This window comes from Octopus bimaculoides, chromosome 28 (genome assembly GCF_046866305.1).
Source record: "Octopus bimaculoides isolate indiv1 chromosome 28, ASM4686630v1, whole genome shotgun sequence".
In the NCBI taxonomy this organism is placed as follows: Eukaryota; Metazoa; Mollusca; class Cephalopoda; order Octopoda; family Octopodidae; genus Octopus; species Octopus bimaculoides.
In genome coordinates, this window is record NC_142955.1 from 25,386,322 (window position 1) to 25,405,338 (window position 19,017).

Sequence of the window (19,017 nt, forward strand, 5' to 3'; positions counted from 1 at the left end):
ACTCATTTCTACAGATGAGTAATGTGAAATAAAGTGTCTCGCTCAAGAACAAGAGGTAGAGCAAAAAAGAGAGACAGAGAAAAGAGAAAGAGAGAATCGAAAATAGAACGAGAGAGAGAAGATGGAGCAAGAGAAAGAGAGAGAAAGGAAGATAGAACAAGAGAGGGAGGGAGGGAGGGAGGGCAGGGAGTGGGAATAAGGGAGAAAGCAAAAAGCCAAACAGTCAAATAACTGCTATGCTGCTTGTTGTCTCATGGACAAGGAGAAAAATTAGCAAGGAAGAAAATAGAAGGTTAACCATGATCTTTATTAACCACTCACTCAACCTAACCTCAATTAGACAAACTGGATATCTGAGACAGTTCATTTTGTTTTTCTTTAAGAAAGTACAGTCATTGAAACTATAAATGCCTTATGAGAAATGAAAACAAAAATAGAAAATTATCAAGTGTGGGCATAGCAGTGTGGTTAAGAAGTTCATGTGGCTGTGTGGTAAGAAGCTCGCTTCCCAACCGCATGGTTCCGGGTTCGGCCCCACTGCATGGCACCTTGTGCAAGTGTCTTCTACTATAGCCTCGGGCTGACCAAAGTCTTTGGGAGTGGATTTGGTAGATGGAAACTGAAAGAAGCCTCTCTGTGTGTGTGTGTGTGTGTGTGTGTGTGTGTGTGTGTGTGTGTGTGTGTGTGTGTGTGTGTGTGAGTGTTTCATACTTGAACAGGCTTATTTATAAAATGTGCCATGTTTCTTAAAGCAATCTTTTAGGCTCTGATTATATATAAGAAAAAATTTATTTAAAACGCATATACAGAGCCTGAAAGATTGCTGTAAGATACAAGGCGGGTTTTATAACTATGCCTGTTCAAGTATCATAAAAGCATGAAACTACCAGTAGCTCTTTCAGTTGTGTATTTAAACTGATATTTATCTCTCACTGGAAAGAATACTTATTTTTATTGATTCTACCTCTACTGGATTTTTAAACTCTCTTTCTCTCTCTCTCTCTCTCTAAATAGTCCAGTATAAAGGCCTATGCATCTTTCTATCTCTCTCTCTCTTTCTGCCCTAATGCATATACATAAAACCTTGTGCATCGAAAATCCTCCTTTGAACATCCCTCCTGAAAAACTTCATCGCAAAAATGAATGAATGTAGAAACTTTTATGGACATATATGAAACATTACTTTTCCATTATTAGATTTATTTGATTTGATCAATGTACAAATATCATCATCATCGTCGTCGTTTAACGTCTGCTTTCCATGCTAGCATGGGTTGGACAATTTGACTGAGGACTGGTGAAACCAGATGGCTGCACCAGGCTCCAACCTGATTTGGCAGAGTTTCTACAGCTGGATGCCCTTCCTAACGCCAACCACTCCAAGAGTGTAGTGGGTACTTTTATGTGCTACTGGCATGAGGGCCAGTCAGGCAGTACTGATATATATATATATATATATATATATATATATATATATATATATATATATATACATACATACATAAGACAGTCTGATGAAATTCAAGGGAAATTTAGCTTCTATTTCTACCAGCTCAAGCTAGCATGTAGAGGTCCCCCTTGGCTCATACATAGATAAGGCAGTAGTGTGCCGTTTGAGGAAGATTTAACTGCTGTTTCTATAAGTGCCACCCCCAATTGGTTTAATTTTTATTGTTTTCTAATGTTTACATGTTATAAAACCCTTTGTATCATCTTGTGTCGTCTTTTATGCTGTTGCATGTCCTTTTATATATATTTATACTGGCTCTTGCGGCCAATAAAAGAATTATTATTATTATTATTATTATTATTATTATTATTATTATTATTATTATTATTATTATTATTATCAAGGCAGTGAGCTGGCAGAATCATTAGTATGTTAGACAAAATGCTTAACAGTATTTCATCCGTGTTCACATTCTGAGTTCAAATTCTGCCAACGTCGACTTTGCCTTTCATCCTTTCGGGGTCAATAAAACAAGTCTCAGTAAAATACTGGGATTGATGTAATCAACTAGTCCCCTCCCTGCAAATTCCAGGCCTTGTGCCTATAGTAGAAAGGATTATTATTATTATTATTATTATTATTATTAAGGTGGTGAACTGTCAGAATTGTTAATACACTGGACAAAATGCTCAACAGCATTTCATTCCTCTTTATACTCCGAGAATGGAGGCTCAATGGCCCAGTGGTCAGGGCAGCGGACTCGCGATTGTAGGATTGCGGTCTCAATTCCCAAACCGGGCGTTGTGAGTGTTTATTGAGCAAAAACACCTAAAGCTCCACGAGGCTCCAGCAGGGGATGGTGGCAAACCCTGCTGTACTCTTCCACCACAACTTTCTCTCACTCTTTCTTCCTGTTTCTGTTGTGCCTGTAATTCAAAGGGGTCAGCCTTGTCACACTCTGTGTCACGCTGAATATCCCCGAGAACTACGTTAAGGGTGCACTTGCATGTTAAGGGTGCACTTGCACGTTAAGGGTGCACTTGCACGTTAATTTCACAAGCAGGTTGCTCCATTGATCAGATCATCAAGGTGGAACCCTCGACGTCGTAACTGACAGAGTGCCACAAAATTTTGAGTTCAAATTTTACCAAGGTTGACTTTACCCTTCATACTTTTAGATTCGATAAAATAAGTACCAGTTTAACACTGGGGTCGATGTAATCGACTTACCCTCTCCTGCAAAATAGCTGATTTTATGCAAAAATTGGAAACCATTTTTATTATCATTTGGGTCGTCTGCACCATTGGCGGCTGCAATGAGTAGATTTGATAGACAGCAACTGAAAGAAGCCCAATTGTGTGTGTGTGAGTGTGTGTGTGTGTGTGTGTGTGTGTGTGTGTGTGTGTGTGTGTGTGTGTGTGTGTGTGTGTGTGTGTGTGTGTGTGTGTGTGTGTGTGTGTGTGTGTGTGTGTGTGTGTGTGTGTGTGTGTGTGTGTGTGTGTGTGTGTGTGTGTGTGTGTGTGTGTGTGTACAATCACTTGACAAACCAGTGTTGGTGTGTTTACATCCCCGTAACTTAGCGGTTCAGTAAAAAAAGACCTATAGAATAAGTACCAAACTTTACAAAAATAACAAATAAGGGATCTTGTTCAAAACGGGGGCGCCAGTTTTCATTTATGTTTTACGTAGTGTTTTTGGTACGGAAAGACTTTCAAACTTCGTATACTTATCTATTTTGTATTATAGAACAGAAAAAAATTTTTGTATTTGAATTTATTTCATGTAAAAAATTGTCTTATTTCGATAATTTCTACTAATCACTGACGTCTATTCAGTTGAAAACAGTTAGCGCTGTAACGGTGTATATCATATTAATCCCCGTTAGTTCTAACCCTAACTCCTAACCCTAAAACTAACCCTAACTCTAGAATCCGAACTCTAAAATTGTTACACACATAGATACGCACAGCGTAATTTATTATATAAACAATATATGCGTATAAATTACAATTAAACCGGATGAAATAGGTCACAGGGAATAACATTTTTATGACCGGCCAGCAGTAACTCTATTGAGCTGAATAGACGTCAGTGATTGGTTGAAATTACAGAAATACGACAACTTTAACATGAAATAACTTGCGATGTACGTTTTTTTGTTAAGAAGACTAAGAGAAAAAGATGTTTTATATGACACATTCTACCAGTGTCCCAAGTTTCAAAGTGTTTCGTTAAGAAAATACTGGTGCCCCCGTTTTGAACAAGATCCCAAATAAGTACTAAGGTTAATTCATTTGACTAAAAGTACTTCAAGGTGGTGCCCCCAGCATGGCCACAACAAGTAAAACATAGAAGATATTTTCAACAGAAAACTCATAGCAAAGGATTTACAGAGTCAAGTAAGGGACCAAGAAGACGGAAAAAAAGAAAGGAAAACTCTTGTAGAATGGTAACCAGAATCAGTTGGCAGGTTTATGTAACAAGAAGAAAGTGGGGTAAGTGGAACTGTCAGGTTTGTGTTTGTTATTATTATAAAGAGGGGGGGACAATGAAATAACAGTAAAAGGTAAGGAAAAGATAAATATTGCTAAGACAGATGGTAAGAATGATCTAAGGTAAGATAATCAGATGGGTGAAGTGCAATGTGACTGATTTGCAGGGAAGGGAGGAGGATGAGTGGAGGTGGGAGATGGGGAGAGAGAGAGAGAGAGAAAGGGAGTGAGAGGGCGAAAGGAGGGAGAGGGATGGGAGACAGAGATAGGGAGAGGGAGGGAGAGAGAGAGAGAGAGAGATAGAGAGCGACAGACAGACAGACAGAAAGAAAATGAGAGGTAGAGAGAGAAAGAGACAGACAAATAAACAGAAAATGGGACAGAAATGAGAGAGACAGAGAGACAGAAAATAAGAAGAGACTGACAGACAGACAGAGAGATACCCAACAGGGAGAGAGAAAATGGAAGTTTGAGAAGAAAAAATCTGAGAGGGAAATAAACTTAGAATGAGAGACAAGAGAGAAAAAATACAGAAAAATAAATTTTAAAAAAGAGGGAGAAAGAGAGAGAAGTAGGGAGAGAGAGAGAAGTAGAGAGAGAGAAAGAAGTAGGGAGAGAGAGAGAAGTAGGGAGAGAGAGAGAAGTAGGGAGAGAGAGAGAAGTAGAGAGAGAGAAGTAGAGAGAGAGAAGTAGAGAGAGAGAAGTAGAGAGAGAGAAGTAGAGAGAGAGAAGTAGAGAGAGAGAAGTAGAGAGAGAGAAGTAGAGAGAGAGAGAGAGAAGTAGAGAAGTAGAGAGAGAGAGAAGTAGAGAGAGAGAGAAGTAGAGAGAGAGAGAAGTAGAGAGAGAGAGAAGTAGAGAGAGAGAGAAGTAGAGAGAGAGAGAAGTAGAGAGAGAGAAGTAGAGAGAGAGAGAAGTAGAGAGAGAGAGAAGTAGAGAGAGAGAGAAGTAGAGAGAGAGAGAGAAGGAGAGAGAGAGAGAAGGAGAGAGAGAGAAGTAGAGAGAGAGAAGTAGAGAGAGAGAGAAGTAGAGAGAGAGAAGTAGAGAGAGAGAGAGAGAGAAGTAGAGAGAGTGAGAGAAGTAGAGAGAGAGAGAGAGAGAAGTAGAGAGAGAGAGAGAGAAGTAGAGAGAGAGAGAGAAGTAGAGAGAGATAGAAGTAGAGAGAGATAGAAGTAGAGAGAGAGAGAGAGAGAGAAGTAGAGAGAGAGAGAGAAGTAGAGAGAGAGAGAGAAGTAGAGAGAGAGAGAGAAGTAGAGAGAGAGAGAGAAGTAGAGAGAGAGAGAGAAGTAGAGAGAGAGAGACAAGCAGAGAGGGAGAGAAGTAAAAAGAGAGAAAAGGCAGAGAGAGGAGCAGAGAGGAAAGCTAAGAAAGGGAGAGAGACAAGCAGAGAGAGAGAGGGAGAGAGAGAGAGGGAGAGAGAGAGAGAGAGGTGAAGTTAAGAGAGAGAAATGGGACAAACTCACAGATGTTAAGAGTGGAAATAATAATAATGTGGAGTAGAAGAACTGAAAGTGGGACAATCAGAAACCAATCCCAATTGCATATCAGTAAAGAAGAAAAAAAAGAAAGGCAAAAAACAACAAAATGGATAAAAAAAAAAAAAAGAAAAAGAAAGAAAAGAAAACAGAAAAAGAAGAAGGTGGCAGCATGGGTTAAACAAGGTAATCAGGGCAACGAGAACAAGAACAACAAGAAGTGCTAACAAACAACCTAACATCCTACAACAGAAAACAGGCAAGAAGAGCAACACAAAAAGAGCCCATGTGCTGTGTCCTAAATCGAAAAAAGACTTCACTGATAAAACATCCTGAAGCAACAGAAAGGATTTCATTCACACACACACAGATATATATACACACAACGAGCTTCTTCCAGTTTCCGTCAACCAAATCCTCTCACAAGGCTTTGGTTGGCCTGAGGCTAGAGTAGAAGACACTTGCCCAAGGTGCCACGCAGTGGGACTGAACCTGGAACCATGTGGTTGGGACGCATAATTCATGCCACACAGCCACACCTGCACCTATAACTATATACAATTGTCTTGTTATGTTCCAAATACTATCTTATGATACAAATGCATTTTTTTTTGTTGTATTCCATATGCCATCTTAATACACCAATAACAATTGTCTAACATAGTAAATATCTTAATATCCCAGTATGCATTTGTCTTGTTATGTACCAAACGCCACCTTAATAAATATATCAATATTTGTCTTTTGTTCCAAGACAAAAAAAATATATATATATATAATGGTATATATGACATACATATCTTTCTTTTGTCAAGTAATGTACTAACATAAACATTAATCAGTGTTTGAAACAACAAAGGACACAGTGGAATAATAAAATGGTGTTTAGTAATGAAAGCTATATATAAATTAATGTATATATATATATATATATATATTAGTCATATTTAGTGACAATTATAATTTTCCTTTTTGGTAAAACATTGCAAATTGCTGTATATATTATCATCATCGAAAGTGGACGTTAAACGATGATGATGATATTAATATATGCAGCAATTTGCAAGGTTTTACCAAAAAGGAAAATTATAATTGTCACTAAATATGACTAAGGTATTAGAAACAACTACATTGCTAGAAATAAGAGCTAAAATGCTCTAATGTTGTAGCCAAAGTACATAGTTGTTTACATATATACTGAGAGGGACTATAATCACTCGAAAACTCCAATTGAGAATTCTTTATACTAAATGGTCATTTTCGGCAATTTCCGTTGCCTCGTTAGTTAAGACTGGCTCAACTTTCGCAGATTCCTGACTGAATTTTCTGTCAGTATATATGATTTCGCCATAAAAATCTAATATATCTAATATATCTAATAAATATCATCATCATTGTTTAATGCCTTCCTTCCATGCTAGCATGGGTGTGACGGTTTGATAAGGGCCAGCCATGCAGAAGCCTGCACCAGACTGCCCTTCCTAACACCAACCACTCAGCAGAGTGGACCTAGTCAAACCATCCAACCCATACCAGCAAGGAAGGCGGATGTTAAATGATGATGATGTTGATGTTGTTGTTGTTGTTGGCTCTCCGTCGCTTACGACGTCGAGGGTTCCAGTTGATCCGATCAACGGAACAGCCTGCTCGTGAAATTAACGTGCAAGTGGCTGAGCACTCCACAGACACGTGTACCCTTAACGTAGTTCTCGGGGGATATTCAGCGTGACACAGAGTGTGACAAGGCTGACCCTTTGAATTACAGGCACAACAGAAACAGGAAGATAGAGTGAGCGAAAGTTGTGGTGGAAGAGTACAGCAGGGTTCGCCACCATCCCCTGCTGGAGCCTCGTGGAGCTTTAGGTGTTTTCGCTCAATAAACACTCACAATGCCCGGTCTGGGAATCGAAACCGCGATCCTAGGACCGCAAGTCCGCTGCCCTAACCACTGGGCCATTGCACCTCCACAATACATACATAGATGAACCATGAGAGAAAGGGGGGAGAGAGAGGGAGAGAGAGGGGGAGAGAGAATGATGTGCAACCAGCTTAATTGATTCCCTTTAAAATGATACCAGTCTGATGATAGATTGTGCTGATGATAGAGTGATACCCGTGGAGAGGATGTATCTCCTCAGTGCAATTGAAAGATGTACTGAGATGAGACAACACCAATATGATACCTTTAATCAAACACTAAACCTATACAGTGAGGTGAGAGGTAAACATTGTCAAACAATGCTTAAGAAAACCAAGCAAAAGCAAGGGAGATAACTCAAAACCAAAACTGGGATTTTCTTTTTTTTTGTTTTCTAATGAATTGATGTACTAAAAGTCTCTTATTAGAATAAGCTGATGATGGGTAAAAAGAATTCTCACTCTAATCATAACTGCGTGATTGTTGGACTAACTGTTTTGCTGCCTGGCTGTGTGTGAGTTATTGAGAAAAGAGGAAAATAGGCCATCACTTGTACAGTTAATGACACAGAAACAATAATATGGTATTTAGAGTCAATACAGGAATTTCTGTAAAGTCAACAAAAATCAATCATTCCAAAAATGTTACAGAGATGTTTACTATATAACATAACCTAGGTCAGGCAGTTTCTGAGACAGTATGTGTGTGAGAGAGAGAAACACACACACACACACACACACACACACACACACACACACATATATATATATATATATATATATATATAGAGAGAGAGAGAGAGAGAGACACACACACACAGCATGAGTGAGTGGGTGAGTGAGAGATAGGGCGAAAGAGATAAAGTGTAGGTGAGAGATAGAGAGTGGGTCAGATAGACAGAAAGTGAAAGAAAGACAGAGAGTGAGTAAATGAGAGAGAGAGAGAGAGAGAGAGAGAGAGAGAGAGAGAGAGAGAGAAAGGAGATACGGTGTGAGTGATGGATGGATGGATGGATGGATGGATGGGTAGATAGCTAAACAGTGTCAAAGACAAAGTGTTTGCCAGAGTAAATATATGAATGGGGAGAAACAGCGTAAAAGAGATGCAGACTGAGAGAAGAGGGAGGGAGGGAGGAGAGAGGGAGAAAGAGAATGAGTAATAAAGTAAGAGCAATAGAGAGAGAGAGGTACATAGATAAACAGAAAACACAATATGAAGGGATATATACACATATACATATATATATAAATATGTATATATATGGAGAGAGAGAGAGAGACAGACAGAGAGAGAGACAGAGAGAGAGGTGAGAGTAAGACAATTGAAAGGCAAACACTAAAAGGGAGACAGAGTGAGAGAGGGAGAGTTGGGGGGGGGGAGAAAGAGAGGAAAATGGGGTGAGAGAAAGAAAATGAGTGACACAGAGGTATAACGGTATGAAAATGCTGGCAGCTAGCAGTAACTAAAGGAAACTAGTTTAGTACAACACGAAGAAGAATCAATATGTATTTATAGAAAAATGGGGGAAAAGGTTAGTTCAACCCTAACTATTAAAAATTAATCATAATATTCATCATGTTAAAGGAATTTGATGAGATATTTAGTTTTGGGTGTTTGTTTGTTTGTTTGTTTGTTTGTTTTATATTATTTCTGCTTCGTCAGAGAAGGAAGGCGATAAGCCCCTGACCTTTTTTTTTTTTTCATAGACATGGAGACTGGTGGTGTCGGTGGCAGTGGTAATGTGGCATATGTGCGGGGGGGGGAGGTAGAAAACAGTGAGGTGTGGGGGGGAGGAGACACCAAGACACATAGATTACTATAGAAGAAAGCAGTACATTTGCAATATTGCATTTATTACTCACCCACACACACAGTCCCACAGACTTGGCCCCACCCCCCCACCGCCAATGCTCTTGACAATACAGGTGCAGAGGGACGAGAAGGGAAACTCTGTCAAAGACATCCAAAAAGTAGCCAGGTGTTAATCCAGGCATTAGATTAACTCTTCCAATCAATAAGAGGATTGGTTTCTACCTCTGGTGATGTTCCATACCATATTCCGTCCAGTCCACCAAATTTTTACTCCCCAAATACCAAAACTTTCCCAAGGTATTCCATGGTGAGACCAGATCCCAAAACCACATACTTACAAAGGGATCTTCATAATCCTATAGATATAATCGTTAAGAATTAATAATGGGAAGATGTTTCATTACCATCACCATCATCAAGACCATCATCATTGTTGTCAAAAATCACCATTCGAGCTTGATTGTTGCCAGCGTCACCTTACAAGCACATGTACTGGTGGCATGTGAAAAACAATATTCGAGCGTGATTCAGCTGTAGCAACATTGCCAGATCAGATTGGAGCCTGGTGTAGCCATCCGCTTCGCCAGTCCCCAGTTAAATCGTCCAACCCATGCTAGCATGGAAAGCGGACGTTAAATGATGATGATGATCGTTGTCAGTGCCGCCGGACTGGCTCTTGTTCAGTCCTCAGTCAATGAAGGAGAGGTTGGCACAGGTGCCAGATATGAAATTCCAGTTAAGGGTTACCATTTTTTTGTGGATCCTGCTAGAAATGAGCTTAGATATTATATATCCAAGATGAGTTTGAGTCAACAAGAGGAGCCTCAACATCAGCAATTCTCAATCCCCACTCCCAGGTGTGTACATGTCCCTCAAGCTTTCTTCCAGTGACCCTTGACAGTCTTCCATCAATAAATATGATTTCTAAGGCGGTGAGCTGACAGAAACATTAGCATACAGGGCGAAATGCTTAGTGGTATTTCGTTTGAGCAAAGGTCTTTAACTGTGTCTTGTATTGATATCTCTTGATTGCACTGTCCATCTACAAGTGTACATATTCCATCCATCTCACATTGCCAAACACAATGTGTCAGACATGGAATGCAGACCATCATATAACTTGTTTTATCCAACTCTTCTGTTTTATTTTGACATGTGCACAGCGTTTTTTGTATTCTCTTTGTCTTTATGAATTCAGTGTGCACATGTGCATTGCGTGTCCATAATTCTCATTCCAGTTCCTGCGCAGAACTGTTTACAGATCGCAACTATCTCACTAACCTGTGTTTGTGAAGAGCGTGTCATGCTCCAATGCTTATGAAAAAAGATTAATGTCGGCTTTGAGCCTAAATGCTTGTGAAGACAAGTTTATCTGGATAATATAAGAAGTTGACTTATTGAATATAGTGCTAAGGGACACTACAACCCTTCATGTAGGGTTAAAAGAGGGGACAAAATGCAGCAATAAATCCATAATCAAATTTAATGCTTATTAATTTGCATTACTTTGAATTAATTAAGTATTATCCCACAGCTTTGAGATTTCAATGATGTGATTGTGTTTTTAGAATGACATTGTCGGGTAGGTGCAAGAGGCCAGATTTTGACAGTTTGACCATAAAACAGGTAGACTATTTGGGCAGATATGGTCAGTTTAAAAGCTAAAGGGTTAAAAAAATATTTTTGTACTTTTGTAATTAAATATTTTGGGGAATTACTCTTTTATTTGTTTCAGTCATTTGACTGCAGCCATGCTGGAGCACCGCCTTTAGTCGAGCAAATCGACCCCAGGACTTATTCTTTGGAAGCCTAGTACTTATTCTATTGGTCTCTTTTTGCCGAACCACTACGTTACGGGCACGTAAACACACCAGCATCGGTTGTCAAGCGAAGTTGGGGGGACAAACACAGACACACAAACATATACACACACATACATATATATATATATATATATATATAACGGGCTTCTTTCAGTTTCCGTCTACCAAATCCACTCACAAAGCTTTGGTTGGCCCGAGACTATAGTAGAAGACACTTGCCCAAGGTGACACGTAGTGGGACTGAACTCGGACCATGTGGTTGGTAAGCAAGCTACTTACCACATAGCCACTCGTTAAAATATTTTGGGCATTGTAGAAAATATAACCAATTTAGTGCACATAAATTTTAACAACTAAATCTTGTATGGACCCTTAAGGGTGATATGGACTCAAGGACCATATGGACCTCAGCTGAGAACCACTGATCCATGTTTTCCTGTTTTCCCTACAAAAAAGCAAAAAAAAAAGAAAAGAAAAAGACTGGCTCAAATTTTTTTTACCCTTCTTCATCTTTCAAAGATTACATTGTCCCTACAGAAAAAAAAAAGAAAAAAAAGGGTCAAATTTTTCAACCCTTAATCACTTGAAAACTGTCCCAGTAAGTCACCCATCTAACCATCTTTAGATTTCCCCTACAAAGAAAAGAGAAGAAAAAAAAAAATGAAAGCAAACAAAAAAGTTGGCCTCCTGCCTAAAAAAAAAAAAACAAAAAAAAAAACTATTTTTATGTATTTTACAATTATGCTATGGGTTCATTACGTCTGCCTGATTAACATCTCACACCTCACACATCCTAGCATTCTTGTCCTTCAGAGAAAAACAAAAAAACAGCTACCTCAACATCTGTCCTACTTACCTACCTACCTACCTACCTACCTGTGTATCTACCAATGTAATTATCCTTATTTCAGCTTTTTTTTTTTTTTTTTTTTTTAACCTGAAAACAAAAAAATCTCCCCCAGCTGGTTTATTGGCCTGTATTTGTAGCAAACACTATTATTCACTACCGAACATGTAACAACAACTAAAGCAGTATTACTTTCAACTGTTGAACTGCAAGCCTTGAAGTGGTCGCTTGGTCTTATAGAAACACCAGTTAAATCTCCCTCAAACGACACGCTACTGTCTTATAATATGTATATGTGTATGTATGAGCCAAGGGGGACCTCTACATGATAGCTTGAGCTGGTAGAAATAGCAGCTAAATTTCCCTTGAATCTCATCATACTGTCTTACATATGTATATATACATGCATGAGCAAACAAGATGTCCACATGGTAGCTAGACCTGGTAGAAACAGCAGCCAAATCTATCTCAAATTATACCATACAGCTTATATATGTATGCATGCATGAACCAACAGGGGAGGTGCCTGCAGGGCTGATAAACCTATTAAAAATAGCAGCCAAATATTCCTTTAAATTATATTCTACTGTCTTATATATGTACATATGTATGGGTTAATGAGGGAGACCTCTATGTGGTAGATGGAGCAGTCAGAAATATCAGCCTAGCTTCCCCAAAACCACACCCAGCAGTCTTATGTATGTATATATGTCTATGTCTAGTCAACAAGGGAGACCTCTACATGACAGCTAGACCTAAAAGAAATAGCAATCAAATGTCCCTTAACTCATACCATACTGATTTATGTATATATAAATATGCATGTTTGAGCCAACAAGGTAGATCTCTATATGGTAGACAGACCTGTTAAAAATAGCTGCCAAATTTCCTCCAAATCATTCCCTACATATATATATATATACATATGAGCCAACAAGGGAGGCTTCTGAACAGTAGCTAGAGCAGATAGAAATAGCAACCAAATCGTCCTTAAATAATCACATCATACTGTCTTATGTACATATGGTATATGAGCAAATAAGGAAGACCACAACATGATCTACACCTGATAAAAAAAGCAACCAAATCTCCCTCAAATCATGCCCTACTATCTTATGTATGTAGGTACATCTGAGCCAACAAGAGAGACTTTTCCATGGTAGTTAGACTTACTGGAAATAGCAGCCAAATCTCCTTCAAATCACTCCTTACCATTCTGCTATGTTTATATGTATGCAAGTGGAGGCGCAATGGCCCAGTGGTTAGAGCAGCGGACTCGCGGTCATAGGATCGCAGTTTCGATTCCCAGACCGGGTGTTGTGAGTGTTTATTGAGCGAAAACACCTAAAGCCCCACGAGGCTCCGGCAGGGGATGGTGGCGAACCTTGCTGTACTCTTTCACCACAACTTTCTCTCACTCTTTCTTCCTGTTTTTGTTGTGCCTGTAATTCAAAGGGTCAGCCTTGTCACACTGTGTCACGCTGAATATCCCCGAGAACTACGTTTAAAGGGTACACGTGTCTGTGGAGTGCTCAGCCACTTGCACGTTAATTTCACGAGCAGGCTGTTCCGTTGATCGGATCAACTGGAACCCTCGACGTCGAAAGCGACGGAGTGCCAACAACAATATGTATGCATGAACCAATGAGGTGGGAGGGGCCCTACATGGTAACTAGAGCTGGTAGAAATAACAGCCAGGTCTTCTTCAAATCACATTCTGAAAAGCTATTGAATAATGTGGTCCAAGACATAAGTCTCAAAATAGACTGAATGGTCATGGTTGGAATGCCTGTGATTATAGTTCTGTCTGCTCAGTCAGAGAGTGATGATCAAGGCTAACAAAACAACACAAATAAAATGCTAAATATAAATTTCCCAAAAAAGGAAAATGAAAACAAAAGGATATTTAACAAAAAAAAAAAAAATTATAAAAAGAAATATTATGCATCATCCAGCTCCCTGTCTCTACCCCCAAACAACAAGTGAAAACCCAAAGGAAACTAAGCCATGTCTCATTTGGCTCCCTAACCCTTACAATCAAACAAACACACAACCAAACATACGCACTTACATGTACACATTCATACAAACACAGACACTTACACAAACATACAACACATACACACGCACACAAACATACACACACAAAAAAAAACAACATACAACCATACATATACACCGATATATACCCACACACTTATACACACATACCCCCCTATACAAACACATATACACATACCCCAATATACAAACACATGTACACATACCTGCATATACACACATACACACGCCTACACATACACACAAACACAGCCACATATACAAACATATACACCCCACCACATATACACACATACCCATACACATATCCACATATACACACACACATACCCACATATACAAACACATATACCCATACCCACATATACACACAAACACAGCCACATATACAAACATATGCACCCCCTACATATACACACATACCCACATACACACACACACACACATACCCACATATACACACAAACACAGCCACATACACACAAACACACAGACATGTACACACCCACATACATACATACCAAGGACAATGAGGAAATAGCTAAACCTTGACTCAAAACAAAACAAAAAAAAACCCCACCAAAAATCACACACACACACACACACACACACACACACACACACACACACACACACCACAAAAAAAAAACACCATGACCATGCTAAACATACTGTTTGCTTCTCGTTTGGCCCTTTGCCAGTCTGTAATTATTACTGCTGGACGACAACTTGGTGACCTCTGAAATGTTTATTTATATTATTGATGGACGGCTAACGAGATTTAAAATATTTACCTCTGGCAACAACATCAACAGCACAAGCATAAGCATGGCTGTGTGGTAAGAAGTTTGCTTCCCAACCACAGAGTTCCCGGTTCAATCCTACTGCATGCTACCTAGGGGGAAAGTGTCTTCTGCTATATCTCCACACCAAGCAAAACTTTTGTGATTGGATTTGATAAGACAAAAACCTGTTGGCATCTTCTGCTTGTTTCAGTCTCTAGACTGCGGCCATGCTGGGGCAACACCTTGAAGAATCTTTAGCTGAATGAAACGGCCCCAGTATAGAGTTTTTTTTTTTTTTTAAAGCCTGGTACTTATTCTATCGGTTCTTTTTTGCCAAACCACTAAGTTACAGGAATATAAACACACTAAAACTAGTTGTCAAGCAGTTGTGGGGGACACACACATTCAACAGGCTTCTTTCAGTTTCTGTCCATCAAATCCACTCACAAGGCTTTGGTCAGCCAAGCACTGGGAATGAACCCAGAACCATGTGATTGGGAAGCAAGCTTTTTACCATACAGCCATACCCACACCTCTGTGTGTGTGTGTGTGTGTGTGTGTGTGTGTGTGTGTGTGTGTGTGTGTGTGTGTAACTGTGTTTGTTCCCTACCACTGCTGGACAACCAGTGTTGGTTTGTTTATATCCTAATAAGAAATTAATAGAACAAGTAGCAGGCTTAAAAAAAAAAAAAAAAAAAAGACAAGGGTCAATTTGTTTGACTAAAAACTGTTCAAGGCAAGTGCCCCAGCATGGCCCAGGTTCAACGACTGAAACAAGTAAAAGGTAAAACATCAACATCACCATAATCATTATTGTTGTTGGCTCATCAAATCTGGTTGAGCCAAACATGGGAGAACCACAAGCCACTGCTTAGCTGCACAAACTGGTAAAAATAGCAGCCAAATGTTTCTCAAATCAAGCACAGATGCAAAAAAAATTTTTTAAATACAAGGCTAGTCATAGTTGGGAATCCTTTTGGATCGAGGCTGACTCGGGGCTAAACAGCAACTAAATGTATTTATATATATCTCATTATCATCATCATTTAACGTCCACCTTCCATGCTGGCATGGGTTGGATGATTTGTCAGGCAGAAGCCTGCACCAGACTTCTCTGTCTGTTTCGGAAAGGTTTTTACAGCTGGATGCCCATCCTAACACCAACCACCCTGCAGAGTGGACTCAGTGCTTTTTATGCGGCATTAGTCCAGTTAGGTCATCTGAATAACACATGATTCTCACGGAAAGAACATCTTTGACTAAGAGAACTACTGGATCTACAGGACAAACAACAATAATAAAAACAACAGCAACAAGGAAGAACATGTCTGAGATTATCATCGTTCTTTTTTTTTTTTTTATGTCCACCTTTCCATGCTAGCATGAGTCGGAGGGAATTTGTTGAAATTGATTTTCAATGACTGGAGGCCCCTCCAGCTGCCATCTTTTAGCTGTTTCCAACTAAGATAATATTTCTTCATCACTAGACAGGGTTTCACAAAATACTGGAAATGAAGGATACCGTTTGTATGACAGGGACACTTATTTACAACCATCACACAAGATCCAGATAAAGAAACAAAGTACACACACACACACACAAATATATACATACACACATACATAAACATATACTTACTTACACACATACACACAGAGATTTATTTCAGATTCCATCCACCAAATCCACTCACAAGGTTTTGGTCAGCCCGAGACTATAATAGTTGACATGCCCAAGGTGCCATGAAGCGAGATTGAACCTGGAATCATGTGGCTGGGAAGCAAACTGCTTACCTACCACACAGCCACACCTGCACTTATGTTTGAATAAAAAAAAAAAAAGGTTACAACTGATCATTACAACACAAATGCTTTTTTGTCATCATCGGTCCACTCCATCACTGCCAGCCTGGGGTTAAACAACAACAATGCTTAAAATGCAAACCAGTAATCTAAAACAGCCAATTCCATCATTATCAGTAAATCAAAAACCAGCTTTTTTTTTTATCTATAACAAATTGACATTTTAACAGTTTTATTAAAATAAATCATTTGATAATCTTTACATTTCTAATCAAACCAGAACTGATAATTACAGCAATAAGGTTAGACTTCGTATCTCTAACGAAATCATTAGAAATATACAAGTACATATAATATAAATATAACCTATTTAGACCAGGAGCAGTAATATTTTAGCTTCAGTCGTCTCAGCCAGATAAAATGCCATTGAGTGGTTTCTCTGTATTTAAGAGTGGTGAGTCAGTTGGTTGAAACTACATCCATGATCAAGATAAAGACCACTGGGATAATGAGTGCTTTTGGTCAAGAAATAAGGCAAGATTAGAATGTGGTCAATGCAATGGGTAGTGAATTTGATATTGGTAGGATGGTGCTTTATCATCATCATCATTTAACATCTGTTTTCCATGCTGGCGTGGTGGAGGCACAATGGCCCAGAGGTTAGGGCAGCGGACTCGCGGTCGGAGGATCGCGGTTTCGATTCCCAGACCGGGCGTTGTGTGTGTTTATTGAGCGAAAACACCTAAAGCTCCATGAGGCTCTGGCAGGGGCTGGTGGCGACCCCTGTTGTACTCTTTCGCTCCCAACTTTCTCTCACTCTTTCTTCCTGTTTCTTGAGTAAAGCTGCGATGGACTGCCGTCCCGTCCAGCTGGGGGGGAACACATACGCCATAGAAACCGGGCCCATGAGATTGGCTAGGCTTTGAAAGGGCGACGTTACGTTTTTTTTTTTTCCATGCTGGTGTGGGTTGGATGCTTTGATAGGAGCTGGCCAACTGCGGAGCTGGCCAACTGCGGAGCTGGCCAACTGCGGAGCTGTCCGGACTCCAATTGTCTGTTGTGGCATGGTTTCTACAGCTGAATGCCCTTCCTAATGCCAACCACTTTACTGAGTGTGCTGGGTGAATTTTTACGTGCCAACAGCACAGGTGCATTTATGCAGCACAGGTGCATTTCTGCAGTGCAGGTGCGTTTATGCAACACAGGTGCATTTATGCAGCACAGGTGCATTTATGCAGCACCAGCACCTATAAAGAACATGCCTATATATTGGGTCATACCATAAATAATGGGTTGTTTTTTTTTTCAAAATTAAGATAAACAAAGCTCTTTTTTAATCTAAAATCTACTCTCCTTTACTTTCTACAATGCTCTTCCATCTATCTGATAGACTTGCAAAGCCTCTCTTCCAAAATTCACTTGTCCATGGTGATAAATACCACTCCAGTACTGATCTGACCTCATCTACAGAATTCATTTTTTCTCCATCCAAATGATTTTGAAGACTGCAAAATAAATGATAATCAGATGGGACAATGTCTGGCGAATATGGTGGGTGGGGCATCGTTTCTCATTCAAACTGCTCCAGTGTTTGGAATATCGTCCTTGCTGCATGTGGCCAAGCATTATCCTGATGGAAGAACATCTTTCGTCTTGAAGCCAAAGATGGTCATTTTTCTTCTGGCGCTGACTTGAATGACTGGATGAATGACCAAATCCAAACTTCTCTGCTAGTTCCTCAAAAGTTATGATGGGATTTTGTTTCATCAGGGTTTGCAGGACATCCTCGTTGAGCGCTACAGATCTTCCAGGACAAGGATCATCTTCCAGGCTGCCGTTTCCAGCTTGGAATTTCTGGAACCACCGCTGACACTGGCTTACACTTATTGTCCGATTCCCATATATTGCATTAATACTCCTCACACTTCGCATTGCATTCTTGCCTTTATTGAACTCATAAAGCAGAATATGCTCCTTTGTCACTTCGATTATAGCATTGAAAAAATAACTTAAAATTGAACTGCACTCTTCAAAACTTGCACTAAGAATAAAGCCAAGATAAAATTACTACCTGCTTTTATAGCAAGTTGATGCAGGTAATTTCTCCCGTCCCCCTCCGACTTTTAGTTGATGCAATTGAAAAAAAACGCATTATTTATGGGATGACCAATATGACCCTGGGCTGACCAAATCCTTGTGAATGGATTTAGTAGGCAGAAACTGGTAGTAGCCCACTGTGTGTATAAATATGTGTGAATGTGTGTGTGTTTTCTTGTCTTGATATTACATCATCATCATCATCATCATTTAACGTTCTTTTTCCATGCTGAAATGCCGTTGGGCGGTTTGATAGGGGCTAGCCAGCCAGGGGCTGAGTTAAAGTTATAAAATGACTGCCGTTGTCGACTGTCATACAAGCAGTGTTATCCATTTCTGATCTTCTGAGAAAACATGCCTGTTGGAAATAGGTGAGGGTTGGCAACAGGATGGGCATTTGGCTGTAGGAAATCTGCCTCGATAATATCTGTCCAACCCATGCAAGCATGGAAAAGC

General features: G+C 39.6%; 1 long non-coding RNA gene across 4 annotated transcripts in view; it reads right to left on the reverse strand.

The window, feature by feature from the left end:
• Nucleotides 1-19,017, reverse strand: part of LOC128251131 (uncharacterized) — a 109,865-nt gene that overhangs the window by 54,988 nt on the left and 35,860 nt on the right. Inside the window, exon 3 of one of the 4 annotated variants that reach the window (XR_016238742.1) lies at nucleotides 11,468-11,600. The exons of 2 other annotated variants lie outside the window; for them this stretch is intronic. This is a non-coding gene — a long non-coding RNA (uncharacterized LOC128251131). Of the gene's footprint in view, nucleotides 1-11,467; nucleotides 11,601-19,017 lie in introns of those variants that run through there. One more of the 4 variants, XR_008266982.2, reaches the window with a different exon arrangement.